Source organism: Harpia harpyja, chromosome 13 (assembly GCF_026419915.1).
Source record: "Harpia harpyja isolate bHarHar1 chromosome 13, bHarHar1 primary haplotype, whole genome shotgun sequence".
Lineage (NCBI taxonomy): Eukaryota > Metazoa > Chordata > Aves > Accipitriformes > Accipitridae > Harpia > Harpia harpyja.
In genome coordinates this window covers 12,720,567-12,733,930 of record NC_068952.1, presented here as the reverse complement: position 1 = coordinate 12,733,930, position 13,364 = coordinate 12,720,567, and the positions used below count along the sequence as shown (strand labels likewise).

The 13,364-nt window shown below is 42.1% G+C and overlaps 1 long non-coding RNA gene across 1 annotated transcript in view; it reads left to right on the top strand.

The window, feature by feature from the left end:
* The first annotated feature begins 1,178 nt into the window (after nt 1-1,178).
* Nucleotides 1,179-13,364, top strand: part of LOC128150161 (uncharacterized) — a 53,899-nt gene continuing 41,713 nt past the window's right edge. Inside the window, exon 1 of the long non-coding RNA XR_008237960.1 lies at nt 1,179-1,293. This is a non-coding gene — a long non-coding RNA (uncharacterized LOC128150161). The remainder of the gene's footprint in view (nt 1,294-13,364) is intronic.

The window sequence follows — 13,364 nt, the reverse complement described above, 5'->3', positions numbered from 1 at the left end:
AAAAGCTTTTGTTTGGGTTAATACTGGGTTTGATGTTGGACTATAGCTCTTGTTTGTGTTGTAAGTACTGAGAGGCCAAAGCACAGGGTGCGTTTATGTGGCTTATGTACTGCATGTATGCTGATTTTTATTTGAAGTGTAAACTGAATCTCTTCTGATTGCTGTTAATGTCACCTATAGAAATGTATCCAGCCTGCAAAATTTGCTTCAGCGATCAAAGCTCTCATGTCCATTACAGCTGGAAACAGATAGGGTTTTTTCATGTCAAAGTTGCTTCTCTCAAAAAAAGTTGGGTGGACAGGAGAGAAACAGCTCTTTGGACTCTCCGGTAGTGAAGACAGCTTTTACATTGCTTGTAGAGGTTAGAGCAGCTGTAAAGATATATATCTGCTAAAATTGATAATCTAAAACAGCTGTCAGCAGGCTAGAGACTGCAGAATGCAGTAGACTCTACTGTAGTTTAATAAGTCCAGCTAAGGTCTAGCAAAGATGTAAAGCCCACCTACTCTGGCTGTGCTACCCTGACTGTTTGTTCTTTTACTTTATTTCTAAAGCAAAAAATACTTATTTATCACACGTAGGGTGATTTGTTTCTCTTCTATGTCCACCATTTTGAAGTGAAACATCATAAAGTATAACACCTTTTGGCTGTATTTCTCTTTCATTTACCTTAAAAAGAATACAAAACACTTAGCGTCAAAAAGTATGTCCTTTCCTACAAAATAGTGTCATCTGGAATAAAACCAAAACTATATTCAGCCATCTCAAATTTTTACAAATATATACTGTCCCTGGCAATATCTCTTTCTATATGTTCTTTCCCTAATTCCTTCAACAAACCAACCAACCAACCAGTGAGGTGAGCCTTTATTATCAGTATTAATAGCAGAACTGGTTTCAGGAAAACATACACAAGTTTGACTTCATCAACACACGTTTTGCTGCAATCCCATAAGACATTAGTGAGGCTTTGTGTTTAGCAGACAGTGTACTTGCAAGGCATGAAAGCAGGCACGTTGCCCTTATTTTGTTCTTTTGTTCATATTTTAATCCTTTTAAATCCTTTTTCTTAGTCTTTTCTAGGGAAGAATTAAATGCTTGACTGTTTTTGTGACTACTTTTATTTCTATTAATTCTTTGTCAGATTGTTCCTTTTCACAGTTTTGGATTTTACTGGTGGTTGTTGAAAGACATCAGAATTCACTCTGGGCTAGAGGATGTGCGATGGGTGGTCTGTAACTCTTGGCTGACTGGCAGACTGACAGTAATATTGCTCTGCAATAACAGTCACAGGTGAGTGACCATTTAGGATATCATGGGTTTTGTGGGTAACTCCCCCCTGCCCCCAATCCCAATATCACCCTGAATGTGTCTTGATGTAGGAGAATAAGAATAGTTTGAGGACATCGAAGAGCAGACAACTGCCTGAGGAGACTGAGTAGCATACAAATGATTAATGAAGTGATGTATTTGGCACTGCTAGCATTATGTTTTGGATAATGTATTCAGGAGGAAGTAAATCAGTAATGGGATTTAAGCAGCACAAAAGGAGATTTCAGTATAATAAATTACATTCACAAAGGTCTATAATATTATAGGAGCAGGGAGGATTTTTGTGTGAACTGCAAACAGCATACTCAAATTTTTAACTCTGTTGAACACTGAATTGGTTGAAGATGGCATTAGTGCTTTGCATTACTTTCATCATTCACTCTACTTCTGTAGGGAACTGAGTAGGTTTCCCTCCTGTGTAAGGAATACCAGATCTTGATTAGTCCTTTGTTGGTTCTATGAAGAAGCTGGTAACTTCACAGCACTTGTAATTATCTGTCTCACTCCTCACTGAATTTCCAGTTTGTTTTATTTCACCAGTGTGAAATCTTCAAGCCCCCCCAACTTGCTAGTTTTCAAGAAAGGGATTGATCTTCCCTCTTTGCATTCTGTCTCTGGGCAGTTCTTTCCATTTGCAAAATATTTTGTTTTTCTACTGGACTACTTGGTGTTCTTCAGTACTTTCTTGTGAATCCCCTGACTAAAAGGCTACTGGAAGCCTATACACGTGAAGCATGGTAATTGGGTTTCCTTCATTCATTGTCTTGTTGCAATAATTACGACAATTTTTCCTGTGTGAAACTATGCTGCCCTAATCATTGAAAATCTCTGGAAAACAGTGAACCAATAGGATCATTTCACGCATTTGCTGGGTAAGTATATAGGATTTATCAGTCTGTGACTCTGCAGATTGAACGTGTTATTTTTCATACTTGTTATACATGAACGTGTCAGGCGAAGAGGGACACCTGAATTGAGTGCAGACACTCCATCATGCACTGGAAAATGTAATTGAAAACATGCATTGAGTAGATGGTTGTAACTGTGTGTGCCTTCTCTGTGTCACAGGTGGAGTTGGCTAAGTAGGCCCAGGCAGGACCTTGAAGCAGATCTTGTTGCTACCTGCTGCCCCAAGGCAGCATACGCATCCTATATCTATGTAACTTGGAACAGGTACTTGTACAAAGTACTCCCGCAGCCCTCCAGCGCTGGGCTTCCAGACTGCTCTTCAGGTTGCTGCAGCCCACCCTTTCTAGCAACCCTGTCAGGCAACCTGAGCTTTGCTGACACAAGGAACCCTTCTTCTTCCCTGGCCACTACAGGATGATGGGACAGATTATTTCCTTCTGTTTTCAGGTGGCCTTTTACAGATTTGACTGCATCCCTCCATTATTTTTACCACGTGTCTTTCCATCAGTCTTTCTTTTATGTTGTCTCCAGGTCTCTCATAATTCTTACTGGCTGCTTCTCAGTATATCCACATGCTCAGGTTAGATAACCTAGTGATGCTGCAGAAATGCAGTATTTATATTTCATTAAAATCTCAGTCCGACTCCAGTTACAATGGGGTAATTTCAAGTTCAAAGTTACCATTTCAAATTCATTGAAGTCTCTACTTACACAGAATTGGTTTGAAGACAACTGTCTTCCTGTTGACTAAAGGAGAAGGGTAAAATGCTTGCCTGGCATCATTTTACCATAGGCTAATTTCAGGTAATGAAGATAAACCATGTTTATTTTATGAGTGTAGTCCAGGTACTTGGTTTTGAAGAAGCTTTAATCATGGTCCCAGAGCTGTTGTAAAGAGAGGCTGACTATTTCAGTTTACCCTGAGCAGAGTAGAAACAGGTTTGTTTATGCCATTGTTGGCATCAGTTCTACTGAGCTAGAGTAGGAGTGCTGACATGGTCATTACTGCATTTGCTTGATTAAAATGAGCTGAAAACATACCTTTTCATTAGACCAATATTAAGCTACAGTTTTGTTTAGGTAAAAGCAGAACATTAGATAGGCATTGAATATCAGCACTGATGTAACTGATCCAAATAGATGCATGTGTTTATAAATACACAAAACCTTAAACTAAAATGGCTCTGCCGTTTTTCCTTTTACTTACCATAAACTGAGGGAAAACTCACGAGGTAACTATCACACGCTAATTTATACACAGCAGCTTTAAGAGTTGATCAGGTGTCTGAGATTACCTGTGTGCTCAAGTCAGGTAGAAGTTTGCCTTGAACAGTCTGACAAATTTCTTAATGTTCAAGTTTTCAAACAGAGAAAAGGAGTTAGTTAAAATGCAAAATGTCTTTTATGAGATGTCCTGAGGAAACCTTCTTACATGTAACTGCTTTAATTTGATGTGCTGGCATTGCTTTTTATATTTTGTAATTTTTGTGTTTGGTTTCTTTCTGGTAGCTCTAACCTCCTGCCTTATCGGTACTCTCTAAGTCTCACAGGGAGTAGTGGCCAATGGTGAATTCACTGTGCTTCTTGCTGTTTCCACATAATTTATCTGAAATGTTATGGGCTTACTCTAGAATTTCATCTTTTTCCTTTATGACAGTAATTAGTTTTCTGGCTTCATCTCTTCATTTGTCATGCTACCAATTCCTGTTTCGTAAAATAATCGTTCTGTTGCAATGTTTTTAATTTCAGTTGTTCTTCCAGCTCACCTGTGTAGAAAAGTAATGACCAAATTCCAAACTAAGAAGTTCTCAATTTAAAGTGCCAGAGTTACTACACAATAGCATATTCCTGGTCAATGCTACTGAGCAGACAGCCTCTACATTCTTTATTATATTTCAAGTGAAGCACAGACATTGTTTGGCCTCCAGATCATAAATGTAAACTGCTTGTCTGGCAATTGAGCTCTGGTTTCTTCTAATCTAGTTCTAGTAGCATGGCATTTTTCCCTTGAAAAAGGAGGGGAAAAAAGTTTGCTGGAGATGTGGCATGGAGCTTTTTATCCTAACAAAGTGTTTGATACCCCGTAAAACTGAAGGCCGCAAAGAACTGATATGTCTTAGACAGCCTGGATTATGGCTAGTAAAAAATAGCTCAACAGTGTTAGATGGGAGTGAGGGACAGGTAAGTGGGAATTTGTGGGGACTCTTGAGTGAGTTCTTTCTGCTAAACCCCATATATTTTAAAATATATTTCATTAGAAATAGTCATCTTTGTCGCTTCAGGCAGAGGACAAGTACATTTTTCTTGTAAAACAAAGTTATATTCTGACTTTAGGAGCAATATTGAAGAAGTCCTCTAGCTATACCACAAATAGATGCCCATGGTAATGCAGCAGGTTTGTTTGGTTGGGGCTTTTTTCCCCCTAGACCTGCAAGCATACAGTAGTTCTTTTCAGAATATGAGTTTAACATCAATTAACCCATAATTACAAAGGGTTTGTTTCTTTTTAAATAGTTTCTGTTTACCTGTGGCACAGCTGTCAAGCATGTAGACAGTCAACCTTAAGGCATTGAAACTGCTCCCCACTAGTTGTGGTATGAACTTCAGGTTCTGTCTATCCTTGCTAGGGGATGGGAAAACACGTTTTTGTCATTATGCTAAATGTATGTTAAGAAAGCGACTGTATACAAGAGTGTGTATGTGGAAATCATTCACTGAGGCCATGCTTTCACTGTATCTTCATATTTGCAATCCAGTCTGTGTTGCTGCAAAAAAAAAAGACAGGAAGCTCATAGCAAAAATAATATTCTGTGGTTGGTTTGTTGGTTTTTTTGTTGTGGTTTTTTTTGGTTGGTGGTTTTTTTTTTTTTACTTTTAAAGCAGGCAACAGTTAGTGTTAGATGATTTTTAAAAGTTACTACGTAAAAAATTGGTATTTTTTGTCCTGGCCATTCAAATTAAAATGCATAGATGAAATTGAATTGAAGGTGAAGTAGAATTTGCATTGAAGAACAAGACTTCATTCCATAACTTAAAAGAAGAAGCAAAAATCAGTTGTACAGCTTTGCATACCAATATGATCATTACCACATTAGGATTGCTCTAGAATACTGTATTAGCATCTGAATTTTGGGGTGCCTGTCATTTAAACTTTGCCATTAAGTAAAAGAAATAAGAGGCAAAATCTGCTTTCCTTTTTTTCCTTTTGCTCTCATCACCATCCTGCTATTTGGGATAGTTTTGACCTGCAATAACTAATTATAGTTCTTTAAGGACACGTAGGAATTCTTCTTCCAAGTTTCTGTTGTTTGCATTTCTCCCAGAATGTCATGTATAACCTTGTGAGGATAGTTTGACATTTCTGCAGCTGCACTCCATTCCACTATGTTTTGCTCATGACTAGATTTAGTAAATTTCCTATGTTCTTTATCCAGAAAGAGAATAGATTTATTGGACATAATTAGTTTGTTTTAAATCATGGCTGCTTATCACTCTTACCTTTGTCATCACAGAGGTTGTTTGTAGTTTTTGTTATCTAAATATTTGTGGCATTCTTTTACTAATTATACATGCCAGCATTTCCAGCTGCTCTCCATTAAAATGAGCCTAACTGCTCTGCAGCTACCTTCAAGAAAAATTGGTTTGTGATTTGGAAGGGGGATCAATTCACTTGGCGCACCCCATCAAGTGCATTGTCTAGCTCTTTGGAAACTCTGGGATAGTGTCAATGGAGAAGCATTCGGGTATGTTAGCAAGGATATGTCTCTTGGATGACAGGCCGGGTCAAGCAGAGCAAGGAGGGCTTCCTTTTACTCTTTCCTGTCTTACTAATCATGAGTATATCTAAGTAATGCAGTATCTGATGAATGGTGGGATGTATGTTGTCTGCATACCTAAAACGTGAAGTTGAGCTGATTCCGACTTTCTGATTTACAGGAGTTTTTCCCCATATATCTCTCTGCTCATGATATTTATCAGTACAGAGTAAAGAATGCCTTGCAAATGCAGCCAATTCTGTAAATCTCTTGCAAAGGTAAATAAATCCAGAACAGGCATTGTAAAGGATTAGCAAGGGAGTGGATTGCAGTTATAAATAGTCACCAGGGTTCATAATTGTGAGCTGCATTTACACACCTTTCCTCCCACAAAGAGTGACAAATAAATTGAAAGATGACAGGAAGGTGATGGGTGGAGAGTTGATGGATGCAGTTGTTCTTCTCTCGGTTGCTTTAAAAAAAGGGAAAAGAATTGTTTTATATTACCGTCTTGCAAAAAGCCAATACCTTTTCCAAGTACCAGGGAAAAGGTAGCACAGAACTCAGCTTCACATTTGCAGCTCTGGAGCTTGGGGACAGTCCCTGCTTCATTAGTTCATGTGCAGGAGTGACAGTTCAGGGCAGAAAGCAGATTAGCTTCTATTAATTCCTGTAAATCCCTTACAGCATCTTCTGTGGTGGAATTAATAAATGATTAGTTGCTGCTGGAAGCAACTGAGATATTAAACATAAAAAAAAAAAGTAGCGATGACTTAGAACTGTATCACATTAGCTTTGTATTAGTGTTGAGGTTGAGAATGACCATGAAACTGTGACAGTGGCAAAATCCCACCGGCTATCTAGACAACTGCCATTTCAGACTGACATTTGTAAGAGCTGAAATATTTTTAATTCTCCTTAATTCCTATCCAGAACCAATACTGAAGGGATGAGTTTGTATTCAAGGGTGTGTTTGTTGGCTGTCTGCTGGAAAGGTTTTGCTGAATGACTTATTTGGGCTAATGTAATTAAGCTTCTTATGGCTTATAGCTGAGCCAAAAAAAATACCTGTTTAAGTGCACTGTGGTGCTCCTGGGCATGCTGTCCTTGTGCTCACTGTATGCAAACTGGCGGGGTATGGCTGTGTCTGCATCAGCAAGTAGCTTTGTGTGGCAGGAGCAGATCCGTACAAGTGGCAGTCGATACTGAGGGTCTGCTGATTACAAAATGCTTTTGACAAGAAAAATGAAAATGTTAACATAGTGTAACAGACTCAGAGTGGATACTGTAACATAGGTGCACATAAAAAATTCAGGCTTAAGGAAGGAAGGCTGAAGGGGATCTTTCTGCTCTCTTTAGCTATCTAAGGGGAAGGTATGGAGAAGGTGGGAACAGAGTTGTCTTAGAGTGGCATGGTAACAGGATGAGAGGCAGCAGTCATAAGTTGCAACAAAGGAATATCCAATCAATTATCATGGAAAAAGGTTTCGGAATTAGGATATTTAAACACTGGAACAGATTGGCCAGAGAGGTTGTGGAGCTTAGCTGAACAAAGGCCTGAGCAACCTAAGCTGGTGCTGCTGGCATCTGGAGCAGATGACCTCTAGAGGTACCTTCTGATCTAAATTAGTCTATAGTCTAGCCTACATCCACATGTCCATGCACGGTGTGCTTTGTGAAGAGAAGAGGTTACTTCAGACTGGGTTTGTTGGGTAACATTTTAAGGTTTTAATTTCAGCAGAGAAGAATCCAGTCTAGGCAGATTGTGTCGCGCTCTGATGCAAATCAAAGTGCCGTAAGCAGAGGCAATCAGAGGATTCACTTCAAAATGTATCTTTTCTTTATTGAAGTGTTTTTTGTTTGTTTTTTTTTTTTTAAACTCTCCCTAACGCACTGTGTTAGGAACATTCAGCAACAACTAGATAAGTAACACTTACTCAGGATCAGATCTATTGTTTAAAATGAATCACAGGTGAAAACCTGTTGTTGCAGAACCACTCTGTGTTAACAGTCTGGAAGAGTCAGCAGTCTGCAGCAGATTGGAAAAGCTCCAACTCGCTTCTGATATTCGTATGTTTTCATGTTCTCTGGTACTGTGATAGGTTTTTGGTTTCTGAGATTTCAGTTTAGCTTTTAGATTTACTTGAGCTGCCGTAACAGTGAAATGTGGTTGTTGTTTGGTGAAGCTTGCAGCTGAGTATGGCAGATAAAACGCTTATCTCTCTTCTACGGTATTGTTCAACATTTTAAAAAGTTGCTTCTAATTTCAAATGGGAACAATACAGAGAGGATTAGCTTTGTCTTAACAAATGCAACAAAACAGTGCAAATGAGATGCAAAGGCATCCAGGCTGAAACTCTTACTGTTTGAGGTACCTCAAAGGTGGGTGCAGTGTAAGGATGCTGACACACAGTTCAATGTACCTTTTTATTCTGGCCCAAATATCTGCGCTTTTGGTTTTTTATTTCATTTTTTTTTTTGTCTCCTTTCTATTTCCATTCTCATTTTCCTTTTCCCTTTGCACATACTATTTTCTCATATCCTGTCCCCAGAATTTCTGTTTTGCTATGTCCTTACCTGGTTATCCTGCAGGTCTTTCATCCTTTCCCTTCTTTATTTCTTTTTTGCTACCTTTTTCCTGATATCTTCTCTGCCAGTTTTTCTAACTATCCTCAGCATCAGCCGTGCACCAGTCCAGTTTCATTTGTACCCTTAGTTATTGTTATACAATTGTATATTCTCTTCCTTATTCTGTTTTCAAGTATGGAAGGATGTGATTTTTCTTCTGCAGAAAAGTAAAATACCCAGCAGTCCACTGAAATGGGTGTTTGCTAACAGTAATCGTCACACAGACCTCAGGCTTCCCGACTCCAGGATAGTACTGAACTAGCAACAAGCACATAACTGGGTGCGGATTCTGGGGGTCTGCAGAGATTGAGGAGTCTTTGGAGCCAGGAGGTTTGTGTGGCTGAGCTTTCCTTAGAATGCCCTTGCCATGCAGCAAAGTGCTGTGCTGATGCCTTTGTAGGCTTTCTCTTGTGGCTGTCAAGGGTGACCTGTTGCAGGAGTCCTTTTCAAAGCAGGTTTCTCTTCTTTGTCACCTCCAATTAGCCTGATATGAAAAGGTGTTTGTTCACTCTTCTGACTGCCACTAAGGGCAAAATCGTGCCTGACAAATCTGATGGCCTTCTACCACGGGGTTACAGTGTTGGCGGATAAGGGAAGAGCAACTGACGTCATCTACCTGGACTTGTCTAAAGCATTTGATGCTGTCCTGCACAACATCCTTGTCTCTAAATTGGAGAGACATGGATTTGACAGATGAACCACTTAGTGGATAAGGGATTGGCTGGATGCTCGCACTCAAGGAGTTGCGGTCAACGGCTCGATGTCCAAGTGGAGACCAGTGGTGAGTGGCATTCCTCAGGGGTCGGTATCGGGACATTGGGTATTGTTTAATATCTTTGTCAGTGACATGGACAGTGGGATTGAGTGTGCCTTCAGCAAGTTTGCCAACAACATCAAGCTGCGTGGTGCAGTCGACACACTGGAGGGAAGGGATGCCATCCAGAGGAACCTTGAGAGGTGGGCCCGTGTGAACCTCGTGAAGTTCAGCAAGGCCAAGTGCAAGGTCCTGCATATGGGTTGGGGGCAATCCCAAGCACAAATACAGGCTGGGTGATGAGTGGATTGAGAGCAGCCCTGCATAGAAGGTCTTGGGGGTGTTGGTTGACAAGAAGCTCAACATGACCCAGCAATGTGCGTTTGCAGCCCAGAAAGCCAGTCGCATTCTGGGCTGCATCAAAAGAAGTGTGGCCAGCAGGTTGAGGGAGGTGATTCTCCCCCTCTACTCTGCTCTCGTGAGACCCCACTTGGAGTCCAGAGGAGGGCTGCAAACATGATCAGAGGGCTGGAGCAGCTCTCCTATGAAGACAGGCTGAGAGAGTTGGGGTTGTTCAGCCTGGAGAAGAGAAGGCTCCAGCAAGACCTTATAGCAGCCTTCCAGTACCTAAAGGGGGTCTACAAGGAAGCTGGAGGGACTTTTTACAAGGGCATGTAGTGATAGGAGAAGGGGTAATGGCTTTAAACTGAAAGAGGGTAGATTTAGATTAGATGTAAGGAAGAAGTTCTTCACTGTGAGAGTGGTGAGGCACTGGAACAGGTTGCCCAGAGAGGCCGTGGATGCCCCATCCCTGGAAGTGTTCAAGGCCAGCTTGGATGGGGCTTCGAGCAACATGGTCTAGTGGAAGGTGTCCCTGCCCATGGCAGGGGGGTTGGAACCGGATGATCTTTAAGGTCCATTCCAACCCAAACCATTCTATGATTCATTCTATGGTTCTATGATTGATTCTGATCAATGGCAGCCTCTTTAAAGTTTAATTGCTCAGCTTCGTTTTTGCACATTAACTTAGTTCTATAAATCACTGCTTCCCCCTGCAATTTTTCATTATCTGATATACTTTGCTTGGGGTAGTTGTCTAAATGACAGGTCAGCAGTAGACCTTAAATGAGTTATAGCTTTGGCTCCTGAACCTGGTACTTAGAAAGATGGAACCAGAGAAGCATAGTGTGTTCAGCTCCTGGTTTTACTGACTATAGCTTCAGCCACAGTATGGGCTGAGTCAGTGTCAGGTCCAAAGCCAATGCAGTGATACTGAAAGTTGCCAGAGTCCTATTGTCAACAGTGCTTGTCATCTTCATTGTGAGTTATATGGCTTTGTATGCTAGGAAACCTTCTAGCTTTCAACTTGAATTTCACATATTAAAAGGAAAAATTGAGGAAATATTTTATTTCCCAAGTTGGCTTTTTTTTTATACAGTAAAATCAATGATGGAATGAACACAATCTACCTGCCTTTTTCATCTTTGTCTGCCAATGATGCGTCAAGTTACAGGGGATGAAACTGAGAGCAGCTCGTGGTGGCATCCAGCCAGCTGACAGTGAGAGAGGCTGCCTCCAGAGCTCAGCTGCTAATGAAATGGCCCATTTCATTGATGGGTATTGATCAGCATTGGTGTGTATGCCTGGAGCTTGTTGCACAGGCAGGGTTCTAGGGAAGAAAAGAAGCTGTACACTGTGGTGGATTGATGCTGGCTGGATGCCAGGTGCCCGCCAAAGCCACTCCATCACTCCCCCTCCTCAGCTGCACAGGGGAGAGAAAAATATAATGAAAGGCTCATGGGTTGAGATGAGGACAGGGAGCGATTACTCACCAATTACCGTCACGGGCAAAACAGACTTGACTTGGGGAAATTCATTTAATTTATTACCAATCAAGTCAGAGTAGGATAATGAGAAATAAACCCAAATCTTAAAACACCTTCCTCTTACATGTCTCTTCTTCCTAGGCACAACTCCACTCCCGATTTTTCTACCTCCTCCCCCACAGCAGCACAGGGGGACGGGGAATGGGAGTTGCAGTCAGTTCATCTCACATTGTCTCTGCTGCTCCTTCCTCCTCAGGGGGAGGACTGCTTACCCTTTTCCACTGCTCCAGCATGGGGTCCCTCCCAAAGGAGACAGTCCTCCATGAACTTTTCCAATGTGAGTCCTTCCCACAGGCTGCAGTTCTTCACAAACTGCTCCAGCATGGATCCCTTCCACGGGGTGCAGTCCTTCAGGCACAGACTGCTCCAGCGTGGGTCCCCCACAGGGTCACAAGTCCTGCCAGCAAACCTGCTCCAGCGTGGGCTCCTCTCTCCATGGATCCACAGGTCCTGCAGGAGCCTGCTCCAGTGTGGGCTTCCCACAGGGTCACAGCCTCCTTTGGGCATCCACCTGCTCCGGTGTGGGGTCTTCCACGGGCTGCAGGTGGATATCTGCTCCACTGTGGACCTCCCTGGGCTGCAGGGGGTCAGCCTGCCTCACCATGGTCTTCCCCACGGGCTGCAGGGGAATCTCTGCTCCAGTGCCTGGAGCACCTCCTCCCCCTCCTTCTTCACTGACCTTGGGGTCTGCAGGGTTGTTTCTCTCACATATTCCTACTCCTCTCTCCTGGCTGCAATTGCTCAGGTGGTTTTTTTTTCCCCTTCTTAAATATGTTATGCCAGAAGCGCTGCCAGTGGCAGGTCTGTCTTGGAGCCGGTTGACATTGGCTTTATCAGACATAGGGGAAGCTTCTAGCAGCTTCTCACAGAAGCCATCCCTCAACCCCCCCTGCTACCAAAACCTTGCCAAGCAAACCCAATACATACATCTTGGGTTTGCATCCTGGGCTTGTGCAGACTTCCTTTAAGGGCTGAAGTAGTTCTAAGACGTTGTGAGAGGTGGGGGGGGGGATCAGCTAAATGCAGGTCCTGTTATGACAGGTGGTGACAGCTCCTGATGGTCATATCAAGTCAGATGCTGAGGACAAGGAGAAAAAAGGTGGCAGTGACACCAAGTGTCTCAACACCGTATGTCTGTACTGTTGCTAACAATTGGTGGGAATGCTCTGTTTCTGTGCTCAGAGTCAGCAGAATGGATGATTACTGTACTGCAGGACTGTAGAGCGTGGTATCGCCCTGGAAACATTTCTTTGAGGAGTCCTTTGTCCCCGTCTCGATTGTGTCTTGCCCGCGAGACACAATTGCAAGGTCGTAAGGGCTGTTCCATAGTTTTGAGTCTGATGGAGGAAATGAGCCTTGTAGAAATCATTCCTTATTTGTAGAAAAGCAAACAAAAAGATGTATTGACAATGTGCACCCAGCACATTGAGTGTCTTCCTTCTCTGTCCCTAGCTAGACAGGAGACTGGCATTGTCATCCTCAAATGAGACTCAAACTGCAGAAGCTACAGACGAGGAGAAATTGAATACTTGGAAACACTGGCAAGTGTTTTAGTGGCTGGCACCTAGGTGGAAGATTTAGATCCATAAAACTCAGAGTCCAAAGAGTTACTCATTTATTACAGAATTCAGCAAGTTACTGGGTAAAACAGAACAAGGCCACCCAATATTAAGGATATTGAACCTAAATTATACAGCTGATAAAAAGCAAGGAATAGGAAACTTCATGGTAGCACCTAACTAATAAATCTATTCTGAGAGAAAGAGCAGGAGCCAGAGGAGTTTTGTTGCTGAGAGTCACTGGATTTGCTACATGGAAATTAGTGGGATTCTGCTCGCACTGCTGTCAAGTGACAAAAATCTGTCTTTCATGTAGGTAAAATAAGGCCGCACTTTGCAGTATTTCCCTGTAATAATGGGTTCCCTGCTTCTCTACTCATTCGTATTTGAACTAGTTATAATTAGTAGCGGCATACATTTGGCAGGCAGTGATGGGCAGGTGGCCATGCCACTTAGCAGAACCAGAGCTTAAGAAGCAGTGACTGCTGTCCTAGCACTTCTCTGCCAACTCAGGTGTAGCAGTTGACCCTGCTGAAACCCT